Here is a 14,169-nt window from a genome sequence, read left to right as displayed (position 1 = left end):
TGAGTCCCTGGTTCCTCTCATCTGCAGGTTTTAATGGGAACTACTCTCTCTGCTGGTGGCGTAGTACCTAAGGCATTTGACTGCTAACTAGAAGGCTGGTAGTTCAAATGCACCAGCCACCCCCTCAGAAGAAAGATTGGGCAGTCTACTTCTGTAGAGATACCGCCTTGGAAACCCAAGGAAGGGTTGCTATGAGTCAGATTCAACTCGACGGCAGTGAGTTTGGTTTGGTTTTTGCTTTCTCTACATCTCTTCTCCAGGCCAACCCATCCTCCAGCTTTAAGCTGGGCATACTTCCTTCAGAAAGCCCTCTTTGCCTCCTCCACTGGGTTTCCCCAGAACCATGAGAAAAGATTTAATGTCTTTTTTCTAGATCGCCAGTTCACATCTGACTCATTTGTCTCTGTCTCTCTAGCTCCTGCCATGGCATGGTGCCAATTATGCAGGAAGTACACTACGGGGATTTGATGAATGAATGAATGAATGAATATGCAAGGGACATTCTGGTAGAGGGTTCCCTTGTCCTGTGGAATCTCACCTTCTACCAGGGGGTGCTCTCACCTTGAATCCCCAGACCTCGAAGTTGGAAGCTGGGAATTCTGTTTCTCTATAAAGACCTGGACACAACCCAAACTTATATCCCTGCTTCCTCTCGGCACAGCTGAGGCAGGCTGGCATTTTCAAAGGACTGGGGGAGGGGAACGATAGGGAAATGAACAAAGAAGCACAGCACACATGCCCTGTCTGGCTCACGGAGTTCAGGTTTCTCTCCTGCCATAGCCAACTTTGGCTCTGCAGGCCAGCCCCGTGGGATCCAGCCCAGGAAGAGGTTTCATGACAAAGGGCTGGGACCTCAATGCTTGCCTGACTTCCTGGTCCCGGGTGATCTCTCTCAGGGGCTTCCACCTAGCACCCTGAAGGACTTGGGGCCCATTTTAGCAAGAGAAGGTGGCAGCTATCCTTATAAAGGGTGGTTAGGTGCTTGGCTGCTAACCACATATTTGGTGGTTTGAATCCACCAGCTGCTTGCAGGAGCAAGATGTGGCAATCTGCTTCTGTAATGATTATAACCTTGTTCTATAGTGTTGCTATGAGTCAGAATTACTCAACAGCAATTTTTTTTTTTCTTTGAATTGCTCTTGGGCGGTGCAAACCGTTAATGTGCTTGGTTGCTAACTGAAAAGTTGATGGTTTACGTCCACTCAGAGGAGACTTGGAAGAAAGGGCTGGTGATTTTCTTCTGAAAAAACCAGCCATTGAAAACCTGATGGAGTGAGTTCTATTCTGATACATGTGGTCGTCATGAGTCAGAATGACTCCACAACACTGGTTTTGTTTGTTTGTTTGAACTCTTTATTGTGGTTTGAGTGAAAGTTTATAGAGCAAATTAGTTTTCCATTCAACAGTTTAATACACATTTGGTTTCATGACATTGGCTGCAATCCCCTCAATGTTAATAGTGCTCTTCCTGTTTCCTCTCTGGGTTCCCCATTTCCATTCATCCTTTTTTTCCTGCCCCTTCCTGCCTTCTGAACTCTGTTTTTTGGCAAATGCTACCCTTTCTGGTCTCATATGGTGATTGTACTAAGGAGGACAATTCTCCTTGGTGTTATTATTCACTTCATAGGCTTGTCTATGTTTGGCTGAAAGTTGACCCTGGGAATGGGTTCACTTCCCATCCCTGTGGCTTGAGGGGTGTCTGAGGGCCACAGTATCGGGGTTACGGCACTATTTTTTATACCATCCTTACAATGAAAACGATTACATGTGGGAAATGAGTTGATGGATGCACCCATGTGGCATTAGGGAAACTAAGGCCAGTGTGGATAACTGTGATTTTGCTTACCCCAAACTCCCTTTCTCCATGTCCCACCCCTTCCCTGCATAAATAGAAGTACCAGTTCCCTTGGAGGCCCTGGGCCCTGCCTAATCCACCTGGAGAGTCCCACCCTAGTGGGGGAAACACTAGTAGAGGGAAAATGAGAAATGGGAACAAGACAAGGGAAGCAAAGATGAATGAGAGAGAAGGAGAAAGAATTGACCTTGAGACTGTGGCTTGCTGGGCACTGTGCTGGATGCCTCTGCTGATTTGGGCCTATTTGGTCCTCACATGGAACTGCAAAGTTAGGTAATATTATTCCGATGAGCAAAGGACACTCAGAGAGGTTAGGTCACCCAGCTAGTAGGTGGCAGAAGGGGCCCTGAAGCTTGTGTCTGTGAGCTTTCCTTGCTTTGTGTTTCTGGATCCCTCATGGAGCCCATAGCCCCCACCTCTCATTTCTTACCAGATACGCCCCTACCTACTGCACCCACTCCCCCGCCCGAGTTGGGGGCGCCTGGTTGCTTTGTCTCTGAGGCTCCCCTGACAGCTGTGAGGAGGGGGCCTGGTGCTAGCCCCAGCTGGAGCCCTGGCATCAAGCCTCAGCTACTCTCTGGTTTCACTGTGACGAATCTGTTCCCCCAGCTCCCAGTTTCACAGGCTTTAGGGCATGCAGGACCTGTTACCTGCAGGGGGAGCTGCAGGGGCTCTGTGGATGTCTCCTCTTCCCTGAAGTGGCCACATTTCTCTCCTTCCCAGTTCAGTCCTTACAGGAGGGGACCAACTCAGAAGCTAGACCTGAAGGAACCACAGAGCTTTCCTTGGCCTGATGCAGCCAGTGCCTGCCTGGCCAGCATCACTCAGACTCAGCATCTGCCCAGGCTGTAGGGTTCAGAGGCCTGATTCCTGGTCTACAGCATGAGGTAGCTCTGGGCTGTCATTGTGGCTAGAGCTGCCAGGAAGCTAGGCCCCTCCCAGAGCCTGCCTCTCACCTGGGTGGGCTCCTGATTGCTCCCTCTGGCCTTGCTCTCACTTCAGCCTTGTAGCTGCTCTGTCCTGGTGTGTCCTTTGGTGCAAAAACCCACTTTAGTGGCAGAATTTGCTCTGGTTCTGAACTCAGTTGGAGGCCACCTTGCAGTCACCTTCAGACCTCCTGGATGGAGGTCAAAGGTGAAGGCTCCTTGCTCTGTAGCCCCACCCTCTTTTCTCTCTTGCTTTTGGCTTCCATCTCATGTGCCTGGAGCAAACGTAAATTATATAAATTGTTTAGTATATAATATGTGGCACCTAGTCAATATGTAATAAATAGTGGCTATTTTTCTTATTAGCTATTCAATAAATAGAAATTGATGGTGGTGTTGATGGTGATTATGATAGTGGTGATGTGGTAGTGATGGTGATGAAAATGGGGGTAATGCTGTTAATGATGATGATGGTGATGATGGTGTAGCTTCCTTCTCTGGAAGCTTGGCTTCTTCACTTAAGCTAGCACTCTGGGTGAAATTACACCTGTGGCCCATTATAATAATATCTATCATATCTTACACATGCTTTACTCAAATGATCTCATTTGATCCTCACCCCTCTTTGCCTCTGTTAACACATGAGTAACTGGAGGCTCAGAATTAGTAAAATGCACTAAGTTGTACAGTTCATTGATGCATATTCCAGCCCTTAGCACAGTATCTGGTACATAGTCAGGGTTTAGTAAGCAATCATTTCAGTAGGGCTTGTTTCTTAGGCAAATCTGCCAGGCGGCTGGAGCTGGGACCCCTACTACTAGTCCCTTAACTGCTACCATCTGCAAAATACAACTTGTCTAGGCCTGAGCAAGCCTCAGGACAAGGGGGCAGGGCATCCTAGTGTGTGAGTGCTTGTGTGTGACTATGATATCACTTGGGGAGGGTTGAGGGCTGTCACTTCCAACTTTGTGCAGATGTTCCCTCTACCTGGAAAGTGCTTCCCAATGTCACCAGGCCCTCCCACCTAGCCCTTCACACCTTGGGTTGTAATTAGGAGAGAAAAGGAACATAGGCGAGACTAACTTTCCCAGACACCAGCCCCTGACACAGGGTTTGTTCTTGGAGCCCTCTCCAAGGTCAGGCCCAGCTGGAGAGAGTTACTGGGATTTCACGCACATTCCTGGCGGGAGAGGGACTATCTCCCTGGTGGGGACCCTGCCAGGCAGGGACCTGACCCCCAGGCCTTTGGGAGGGGGGAGTGATGAGGGAACAAGGAACTGCCTAGCCATGTGGGACAGAGGTGGGTGCATGGGGAAATGGAATTCACTCCACACCCTGTGGGCCAGCCTTGTTTTCTCTTCCCTGGCACTCCTACTGATCCCTCTAAGCTCCTTCTTCCTTCTCTGCGCTCCTACTACCCCTTCCCTTCCTAGCTCCTCACAAAGGGCTGCTTTGAAGGGGGTGGGGGGCAAGAAGCACCACATATGAGAAGGTGTGTAATGTGGTGGGAAAAATAATAGTAGTGGGATTTCAACTGTTCTGATCCTCAGTTTTCTCCTCTGTAAAATGGAGAACCAGTAGAAATAATTGAGATAATGTATGTGAAGTCCTGGCTTAGAGTGGCCTCTTAAATGGTAGTAATAGCAGCAGTGGTAAAGCGGAAAAAAAAAAAAAAAAAACAACTCATAGCCATTGAGTCGATTCTGACTCCTAGCAACCCTGTAGGACAGAGTAGAACTGCCCTATAGGGTTCCTAAGGCTGTAATCTTTACAGAAGCAGATTATAACATTTTTTTCCTGTGGAATGGCTGGTCGGTTCGTACTGGCAAACTTTTGGTTAGTAGCCAAATGTTTTAACCACTGCACCACCAGAGCTCCTTGCAGCAGTGGTAGTCTTTGTTATTATTAGAAAATACAGTGTCATTAGGAGAGGGAAGTTCTTTCTCATTTGCCTGAGTGGTGGCGGGGCCTTCTGTTTCTACATGAACTCAGATTCTTCCAGCCCCAGTAGAAACCTCCTCTTTTTCTCCTCCTGCTGCCTCTTTGAGCCACAGTTCAGCACCCAGCAGGAGAGCTGGGCAGAGCAAGGAGCCTGAGACTCTGTTCATGCAGAAACCAAATCTGACTGGCCTGATTTGATTAATTTGTTTTCCCCTCTTAAGCTGAGGGGAAAACAATCTTGAGAGAAAAATGGGGACAGCTGGCTTGCAGGTTCTTCTTGGGAAAAACGTTGCAAGAGGTCTGATCTGAATTGGAGGTGGGCGTGAGACTTGGCGGGAACAGGGGGTGTATGAAGGTGGGCGTGAGACTTGGTGGAAACAGGGGGTGTAAGGAGGTGGCATTTATTATGCTCAGGCCACATGCTTCATATCTCTTTTGCCCCTCTCTGCATCCCCAGAAGTAGGCATTATTGTCTCCATTTCATAGGAAATTAAGTGGTGGTTCAGGGAACTTAAACTACTTGCCCTAAGTCACCAGGTTAATAACAGGCGAAGTTGATGATTGAGCCCAGACTGGTATGCTTGTAAAACTGGTGCCACCAAAGTTGGCTTTGAGATTCCAGAGCACTACCTCAAATAGTGAATCTCTGGGTGCTACAATGGTTAAGTGGTCCACTGTGAGCTGAAAGGTTGGTGGTTTGAACCCACCCAGACAGAGGGATCTCAGAAGAAAGGTCTGGCACTTTACTTCCAAAGAATCAGCCATGAAAACCCTGTGCAGCTTAGTTCTACTCAGACACAATGAAGGTCTCCATGATTGCAGTCAACTCAATAGCAACTGGTTTGGTTTTGATTTTTTATCTCAAATGAGGCCACACATTGCTAAATGCATTTAGTAATCCATGTTGTTGTTGTTAGGTGCCGTCAAGTCGTCTCTGACTCATAGTGACCCTATGCAGAAGAGAACGAAACAGCACCCAGTCCTGTGTCAGCTCCACAATCCTTGCTATACTTGAGCCCATCACCACTGTCACTGTGTCAATCCATCTCGGTGAGGGCCTTCCCCTCTTTTATCGACCCTCCATCTTACCAAGCATGACATCCTTCTCCAGGGAATGGTCCTTTCTGACAACATGACCAAAGTATGTGAGACAAAGTCTGGCCATTCTCACTTCCAAGGAGCATCCCGGCTGCACTTCCTTCAGGACAGACCTGTTAGTTCTTTTAGCAGTCCATGGTACTTTCAGCATTCTTCTCCAACACCACAACTCAAAAGCATCAACTCTTCTTCCATCGTCCTTATTCATTGTCCAGCTCTCAGATGCATATGAGCCAATTGAAAATATGACTTGTGTCAGATGCACCTTAGTCCTCAAAGAGACATCTTTGCTCTTCAGCATTTGAAAGAGGTCCTTTGGCAGTCAACTTGCGTAGTGCTATATGTTGTCTGATGTCCTGACTGCTGCTTCCATTGGTGTTGTTTGTAGAACCAAGCAATGTGAGGTCTTTGGCAGCTTCAATCTTTTCTCCATTTATCGTGATGCTGTTCTGTTTGAAAGACAGCCTCCTGGTCTATGTACAGGTTCCTCATGAGTACAATTAAATGTTCTGGAATTCCCATTCTTCTCAATGTTATCCACAATTTGTTAGGATCCACACAATCGAATGCTATTGCATTGTCAATAAAACAAAAGTAAACATCTTTCTGGTATTCTTTGCTTTCAGCCAAGATCCGTCTGACATCAGTAATGATATCCCTCATTCCACATCCACTTCTGAATCTAGCTTGCATTTCTGGAAGTTCTCTGTCAATATACTGCTGCAACAGTCTTTGGATTATCTTCAGTAAGATTTTACTTGCATGCAATATTAATGATATTGTTCAATAATTTCCACATTCTGTGGAATCACCTTTATTTGGAATGGGTACAAATATGTATACAAATATGTATCTCTTCCTGTCATTTGGTCATTTTGATCTTCCAAATCTCTTGGCATAGCCAAGTGAGTGCCTCCAGTGCAGCATTGGTTTGTTGAAACATCTCAATGGGTATTCTGTCAATTCCTGGAGCCTTGTTTTTCACCAGTTCCTTCAGTGCAGCTTCAACTTCTTCCTACAATACCATTGGTTCTTGAACATACACCACCTCCTGAAATGGATGAAAATTGACCAGCTCTTTTTGGTACAGTGACTCTGTGTATTACATCCATCTTCTTTTGATGCTTCCTGCATCATTCAATATTTTGCCTATAGAATCTTCCAATATTGCAACTCGAGGCTTAAATTTTTTCCTCGGTTCTTTCAGCTTGAGAAATGCCAAGCGTGTTCTTCTCTTTTGGTTTCCTAACTCCAGGTCTTTACACATTTCATTATAGTAACTGGCTTCATCTGCTTGAGCTGCTCTTTGAAATCTTCCATTAAGCTCTTTTATCTTGTCATTTCTTCCATTTACTTTAGCTACTCTTAGCTCAACGGCAAGTTTCAGAGTCTCTTCTGACATCCATTTTTGTCTTTTCTTTCTTTTTTATCTTTTTAATGATCTCTTGCTTTCTTCATAGATGATGTTCTTGATGTCCTCCCACAATTCTTCAGGTTTTTAGTCATTGGTGTTCAATGGATCAAATCTATTCTTTAGATGGTCTCTAAATCCAGGAGAAATATATTCAAGGTCATATTTTGGCTCTTGTAGACTTGTTTTAATTATCTTCAACTTCAAGTTGAACTTGCATATGAGCAGTTGATGGTCTGTCCCACAATCAGATCCTGGCCTGGTTTTGGCTGAAGATATTGAGCTTTCCATCTCCTCTTGCCACAGATGTAGTCAATCTGATTCCTGTGTACTCCATCTTGAGAAGTCTATGTGTATAGCCACCGTTTGTGTTGTTAAAAAAAGGTATTGGCAATGAATAAGTAGTTGGTCTTGCAAAATTCTATCATGCAATCTCCAGCATTATTTCTGTCACCAAGGCCAAAATTTCCAACTACCAGTGATTCTTCTTTGTTTCCAACTTTTGCATTCCAGTCATAATTAATACATCTTGATTGCATGTTGGGTCAATTTCAGACTGCAGAAGTTGATAAAAATCTTCAATTTCCTCATCTTTGGCTTTGGTGGTTGGTGTGGGAATTTGAATAATAGGAGTATTAACTGGTCTTCTTTGTAGGGGTATGGCTATTATTTTATCACTGACAGCATTGTACTTCAGGACAGATCTTGAAACATCCTTTGCAATGATGAATGCCACGCCATTCCTCTTCAAATTGTCATTCCCGGCATAGTAGATCATATGGTTGTCTGATTCAAAATGGCCAAAACTGGCCCATTTTAGCTCACTAAACCAAACAAAACCAAACTCACTGCTGTCAAGTCAGATCTTACTCATAGCAACCCCTCCTTGGATTTCTGAGGCAGTATCACTACAGAAGTAGATTGCCCATTTGCTGGTCCAATAGAGTCTGGTAGAACCACTGAGACTATGGCCCCTAGCTGCCCTTCAGATCTGGAATTGAACCCACACCTGTGGTTTCCAGCCAAACAAAAGACAGGCATATGAGTTGAACATTTACCTCAAGTAGATACACTCCTTGGAGAGAACAATCATGGGAGAAAGAAGGGCTGCTTATGCACAGGGAGACAGTTCAGGGAGCAGGAGTGCATGGAGGGATGGACACAGGGAAGAGGCAACTATGGGAAGGAAGTGGGAGGGGAGCTGTTGCATTGTGGTAAACTGTGGTTAATGACATGAGACAAAGTATATGTGAACCGCTGTATGGAAAGTGAATTTGCTCTGTAAACCTTCACCCAAATCACAATTAAAAAAAAAAAAAAGAAGAAGAAGAAGTAGATTGCCCAATCTTCCTTCTGAGGAGTTGAGGAGTGGCTGGTGAATTTGAACTGCAGCCTTCTGGTTAGCAGTCAGTTGCCTCAGGCACTATGCCACCAGAGCTCACTAATGCCTACGATATCAATCTTTATACATTCCATTTCATTTTTAACAACTTCCAATTTTCCTAGATTCATACTTCATACATTCCATGTTCCAGTTATTAATAGATGTTTGCAGCTGTTTCTCCTCAATTTGAGTAGTGCTATGTCAGCAAATGGAGGTCCTGAAAGTTTTACTTTATCCATATCATTAAGGTTGGTTCTACTCTGATGAGGCAGCTCTTTCCCAGTCGTAATTTGAGTGCCTCCTGACCCAAGGGGCTCATCTTCTGGCACTGTATTTGACAATGTTTCCGGGCTATTCATAAGGTTGCCCAGTTATGCATCAGACAGTGTTTCTTTGCTATTCATAAGGTTTTCCCTGGCCAATTATTTGAGAAGTGGATGGTCTCTTCCTTCTTCCTAGTCTGTCTCAGTCTGTAAGCTGACAGACAAGTTCATCTCCCTTAGCTGTTTGAAACCTCTCCACCCTCCCCTTACTTGATTCCTACCTGGATCCTGCCACTTTGACATCCCCAGCATTCCCGCTCTTTCCTACCTCTGGGGGTGGGTCCTGTCTATGGACCCTTACCTGGATCCTGCTGCTTACTGGGCAGTGTTTCCTTCCATTGTGCATGGGCTTATCATTAGTGAGGGCTGACTCAGTGACAGTTAACAACAACAGCATGATGGGAGGCAGTGGGCAGAATAGCGGAGTGATTGAAGGTAGAAGACATGGCTCTGAAGCCAGACTGCCTGGGTTTGAAGCTTCCCCCCAGCTAACTCTGCGACCTGGGGAAAGTCTCTTCATTCCCCCTGGGTCTCAGCCGATGATGGTAGTAACAGTTCCTGCCTTCTAGGGTTAAGGTGAGGATTTAATATTGTGAAGTATTTAGAACAGTGCTTGACACTAAGTGAGTGATATTATAAATTTAACTATCATTAATATATCTTGAGATACTGTAATTCCCAAGCACTTTGTAATTTCCAAACATTATATAAATGTAGAAAGCTCTGGTGGCATAGTGCCTAAGACATTTGACTGCTAGCCAGAAGGCTGGTGGTTCAAACCCACCAGCCACTCCTTGGAAGGAAGTTTGGGCAGTCTACTTCCCTAGTGATATGCAAAGACGCAACCACTGCCGTGGAGTCGGATCCGACTCCTGGAGTCGGATCCGACTCGTAGCGACCCCTCCTTGGGTTTCAGAGGCAGTATCACGTGATACCGTGACAAGGAGGGGTCACTATAAGATGGATCTGACTCGATGGCAGTGAGTTTGGTGTTTTGTTTTTTATATATATATATATATATAATATATACATTTATATATATAAATGTAAAGAATTCATACTGTTATTAATCTCCTGGGACTCAGTTTCCCCATTTGAGGGTTGGGGAAAATGATCTCTGAGGCTCCATCTGGTTCTAATGGTCTATAATGTTGAAACAGGTAGTTAGACCCCTCGCTTGGCATCTGCATGTGTTGAGCTGTAGGAGCAAAAGAATAGAGCATGGGCAGGAGCCCCCATGGGCCTAGTCTTGGGAAGAGAGAATCTGATCTTTGGGAAGTGATGGCAGAGGAGGCTGTGGATGTTGGTGAGGCAAACCTTCCCAGTCAGGGAAGCCTGGGTACCATCTTTATCCTAGAGCCTGTGGGAAGGCCAGCATCAATGATAGGGGCTCTAGTTCCACAGGAACCTGAGGCTGTCCCTGAAAGAGCCACATGTAAAGACCCTACACTTTCACTGATTAAAACCCTAAATCTCCCTAGGGTGAAAGTCACTTCTCCAGAGGATGCTCCAGGGATAGGTAGCAGTCACCCTCTTTCTTGGGTTTCTAGCCTCTCCCTTGGCACTTCTTTAGTGGGCTGGGAGAGGAGATACATGGAGCTGTTTGTTTTGTTTTGGAGGGAATTTTCACTTCTTTGTAGAGGAGGACCAAACAAAGGACCAGTATGGGGGTGGAGTGGTGAGATGGGTAACAGAGGGTTGCTGTTCACATACCACTGCTGCTGATGCAAATAGACTCCTCTGGAAACTGCCAGCCACTATCACCCAGGCACCTGGTCTGAGGATCAATTTCGATAGATAGAGGAGATGGAGTGGGGTGTGGTGATGCGTCAGCGCCAGAACCTGCCAAGGAGGCTTTGTGGACCTGTCGCCCTGCCCCTCTCAGGGTCTGGCTTGATTTGTCTCCAGAGCAGCCCAGGAGAGGCCAACCATCTTCTACTTCCAACTCCCAGGAGATGTGTTTCATATGTAGGGAGGGGCCGTGCCCCCAGGTCCTCAGTCATGGAGTCAGAGGGGCAAAGGGTATGCTGAAGGTTACCCAGTGCAAAGTGGCTGAGCTGGAGACAGAACCCAGCCCCCTGACTAGAAGTAGTCCAGGGCCCTTGCACAATGGCCAGCCTCTGCCTGCAGACCAGTCTAAACTGCCTGCCCCTCCCCTCAAACATACTACAATCATCAGCAAAGACCTGATCTGGGAGTGCTCACTGCCCCCTACCCTTCTTGGGAAACCCTCAGACATGTGCTGTGCTAGGCATCAATTCTGGGTGCAGAGGAAGGTTTCTCAGCTCACCCCTGCCAGAGTGATCACCCATGACACTTCAACACCTCACTCAGCCACAGGGCAGTACTCTGTGTTGGGAGTCGGTACTCCTGTTTCCTAATTGCTAATCCTTTCTTCCTTTCTGCTCATCTGAGACTCCCTTAGGGCACACACCACCCCTCCTCTTCTGGCTCCACCTATCCTGTCCCTACCTAGACCTGTAGGACTACAGTTTGGCTGGATGAATTGCAGGCAGGCCTCTCCGTCCTTCTGAGCTCTGGGGAATATGTGGCAATGGTTTTTCAAACTTTTTTTAAAAAAATTATTTAAAGTGTACCAGTTACCAGTTGCCATGGAGGTGACTCCAGCTTATGACAATTGCATATGTGTCAGAATAGAACTGTGCTCCATGAGGTTTTCAATGGCTGATTTTTTGTGAAGTAGTTTGCCAGGACTTTCTTCTGAGGATACTCTGGGTGGCCTTGAACCTCCAGTCTTTCTGTTAGTAGCCATTAACCATTTGCACACCTGGGGATTCCTTTTAAAGTATCAAAAAACCAAACTCACTGCCGTCGAGTTGGTTCCAACTCATAGCGACCCCTCCTTGGGTTTCCAAGGTGGTATCTGGTGGTGTAGTGCCTAAGGCACTTGACTGCTAACCAGAACTTTGGCGGTTCAAACCCACTAGCCACTCCTCAGAAGGAAGATTGGGCAGTCTACTTCTGTAGAGATACTGCCTCAGAAACCCAAGGAGGGGTTGCTATGAGTTGGAGATGACTCGACAGCACATACCAACCAACCAACCATCTCTACAGAAGTAGATTGCCCAGTCTTCCATCTGAGTAGTGGCTGGTGGGTTTGAACTGCCAACCTTCTGGTTAGCAGTCAAATGCCTTAGGCACTATGCCACCAGAGCTCCTTTTTAAAGTATAGGACCTTAATCCAACCAAAAAACCAAACTCCCCGTGATCAAGTCAGATCCGATTTATAGTGACCATTCCTTGGTTTTCTGAGGCAGTATCACTACAGAAGTAGATTGCCTAATTTTCCTTCCAAGAAGCAGCTGGTGGGTTTGAACTTCCATCCTTCTGGTTAGCAGTCAAATGTCTTAGGCGCTATGCCACCAGACCTCCTAGGACCCTAATAGAAATAGAAAATCTCTGATTTGTTGAACCCACCAGCTGCATGTCCGCAGGCTTGCATGCACTGCCGTTGAGTCAGACCCGATTCATAGTGACCCCTCCTTGGGTTTCTGAGGCTGTATCACTACAGAAGTAGATTGCCCAACCTTCCTTCTGAGGAGTGGTTAGTGGGTTTGAACTGCCAGCCTTCTGGTTAGCAGTCATGTTGCTCATCATCATTAGTCATTAGGGAAATACAAATTAAAATCACAGTGAGTTACCACTACACCCCTGTAAGAATGGCTCAAACTAAAATGCTAGATGATATCAAGTGTGGGCAAGGAAGTGGAGCAATTAGAACACTCATGGGCTGCTGATGGGAACATAAATCTGCACAACCACTTAGGAAAACTGTCTGTATCTCCTAACTCTAATTCTATTCCTGGATATATACTTAACAGAAATAAATGCTTATGTGCTCCAAAGTCACATACAAGAATGCTTGTAGCAATTTTATTCATAATTGCCCCAAACTGGAAACCACCCATTTAACCACTGATGGAGGAATAGGGAAATATGTTCAGTCATATCTACACAATGGGATTTACAGAGCAATGAAAAAACAATCCCTGTGGATGATCTCACAGACACAATATGGAGTGAAAGAAGCCAGACCCAAAAGAGTATACTTTGTCTGGTTCTATTTATACGATGTTCCAGAATGGGTGCACTGACGGGAAGCAGCATGAGTGAGCCTTCTGTGTCTTGCTCTGGTGGCAGTCATATGGGTGTATGCATATGGAGCTCTGCCTTTAGGATTTGTGTACTTACTGTTTGTATTGGAGTCCCTGGGGAGTGCCGATGGTTCACAAGCTCAGCTGCTAACTGAAAAGTTATAGGTTTGAGTCCACCCAGAGGAACCTTGAAAGAAAGGCCTGGCTATTTAGTTCTGAAAAACCAGCCACAGAAAACCGTATGGAGCACAGTTCTACTCTGACACACATGGGGTAGCCAGGAGTCAGAGTTGACTTCATGGCAGCTAGTTTTTTTTAATTTTTTTTTATTTTATGGTTTGTATGATACTTCTCAGTCAAACAATAATAAATAAATAAATAAATAAAATAAAACCTAAAATCTAACAAAATATCAAAACCTTACACAGAATGCTCTGGTGGCATAGTGCCTAAGGCATTTGACTGCTAACCAGAAGGCTGGTGGTTCAAACCCACCAACCACTCCTCGGAAGGAAGATTGGGTAATCTACTTCCATATTGCTACCACCTTGGAAACCCAAGGAGGGGTCGCTATGAGTCGGATCCAACTTGATGGCAGTTTGATTTGGTTTTGGTTTTGAGTTTGGTTTGTTTTTGGTTTGGGTACACTGAATGCTGGTAAGTAAAACAGGCAAAAGTCCTCCTCTTGCTCTCCACCTCTGGTGTCTCCAGGAGAATCTTTGTGGATGAAACTTAGGAGACATGCTGGAAGCCTTTGTCTATGGCCTCATGTTCCTGCTGCTGGCCCCAGACCAAGTCTCTTGAGGGGGCACATTCCAGCTTCTCTATGCTTGTGCCCCTCTTCTCAACTGGTGGGTCAAAGTGTGGGGATATGCAAATCAGAGAGGAAGAAACTTAGGGAGTGGGTCACCACATACCCAGGAAGGCACAGAGCTGGGGTCCTACCTAGAGCTTGGTAAGTGTCCTAATTCCTGATATCATTTCCATGACAGTTTCCATTTCTGTGCTGCAGTTTGCTCCTTAAGTGGTAAGAACAGTAAGAGATAATGCTATCCTAGCTCAACTTGACTGAGGTTACAAAGAGCTAATACCCCCTTTAATCCTCATAACAGCCTT

This window comes from Orycteropus afer, unplaced genomic scaffold (assembly GCF_000298275.1).
Source record: "Orycteropus afer afer isolate SDZICR_OR568_19922 unplaced genomic scaffold, OryAfe1.0 scaffold00036, whole genome shotgun sequence".
NCBI classification, from domain to species: Eukaryota; Metazoa; Chordata; class Mammalia; order Tubulidentata; family Orycteropodidae; genus Orycteropus; species Orycteropus afer.
Note: the sequence above shows the minus strand (reverse complement) of the source record.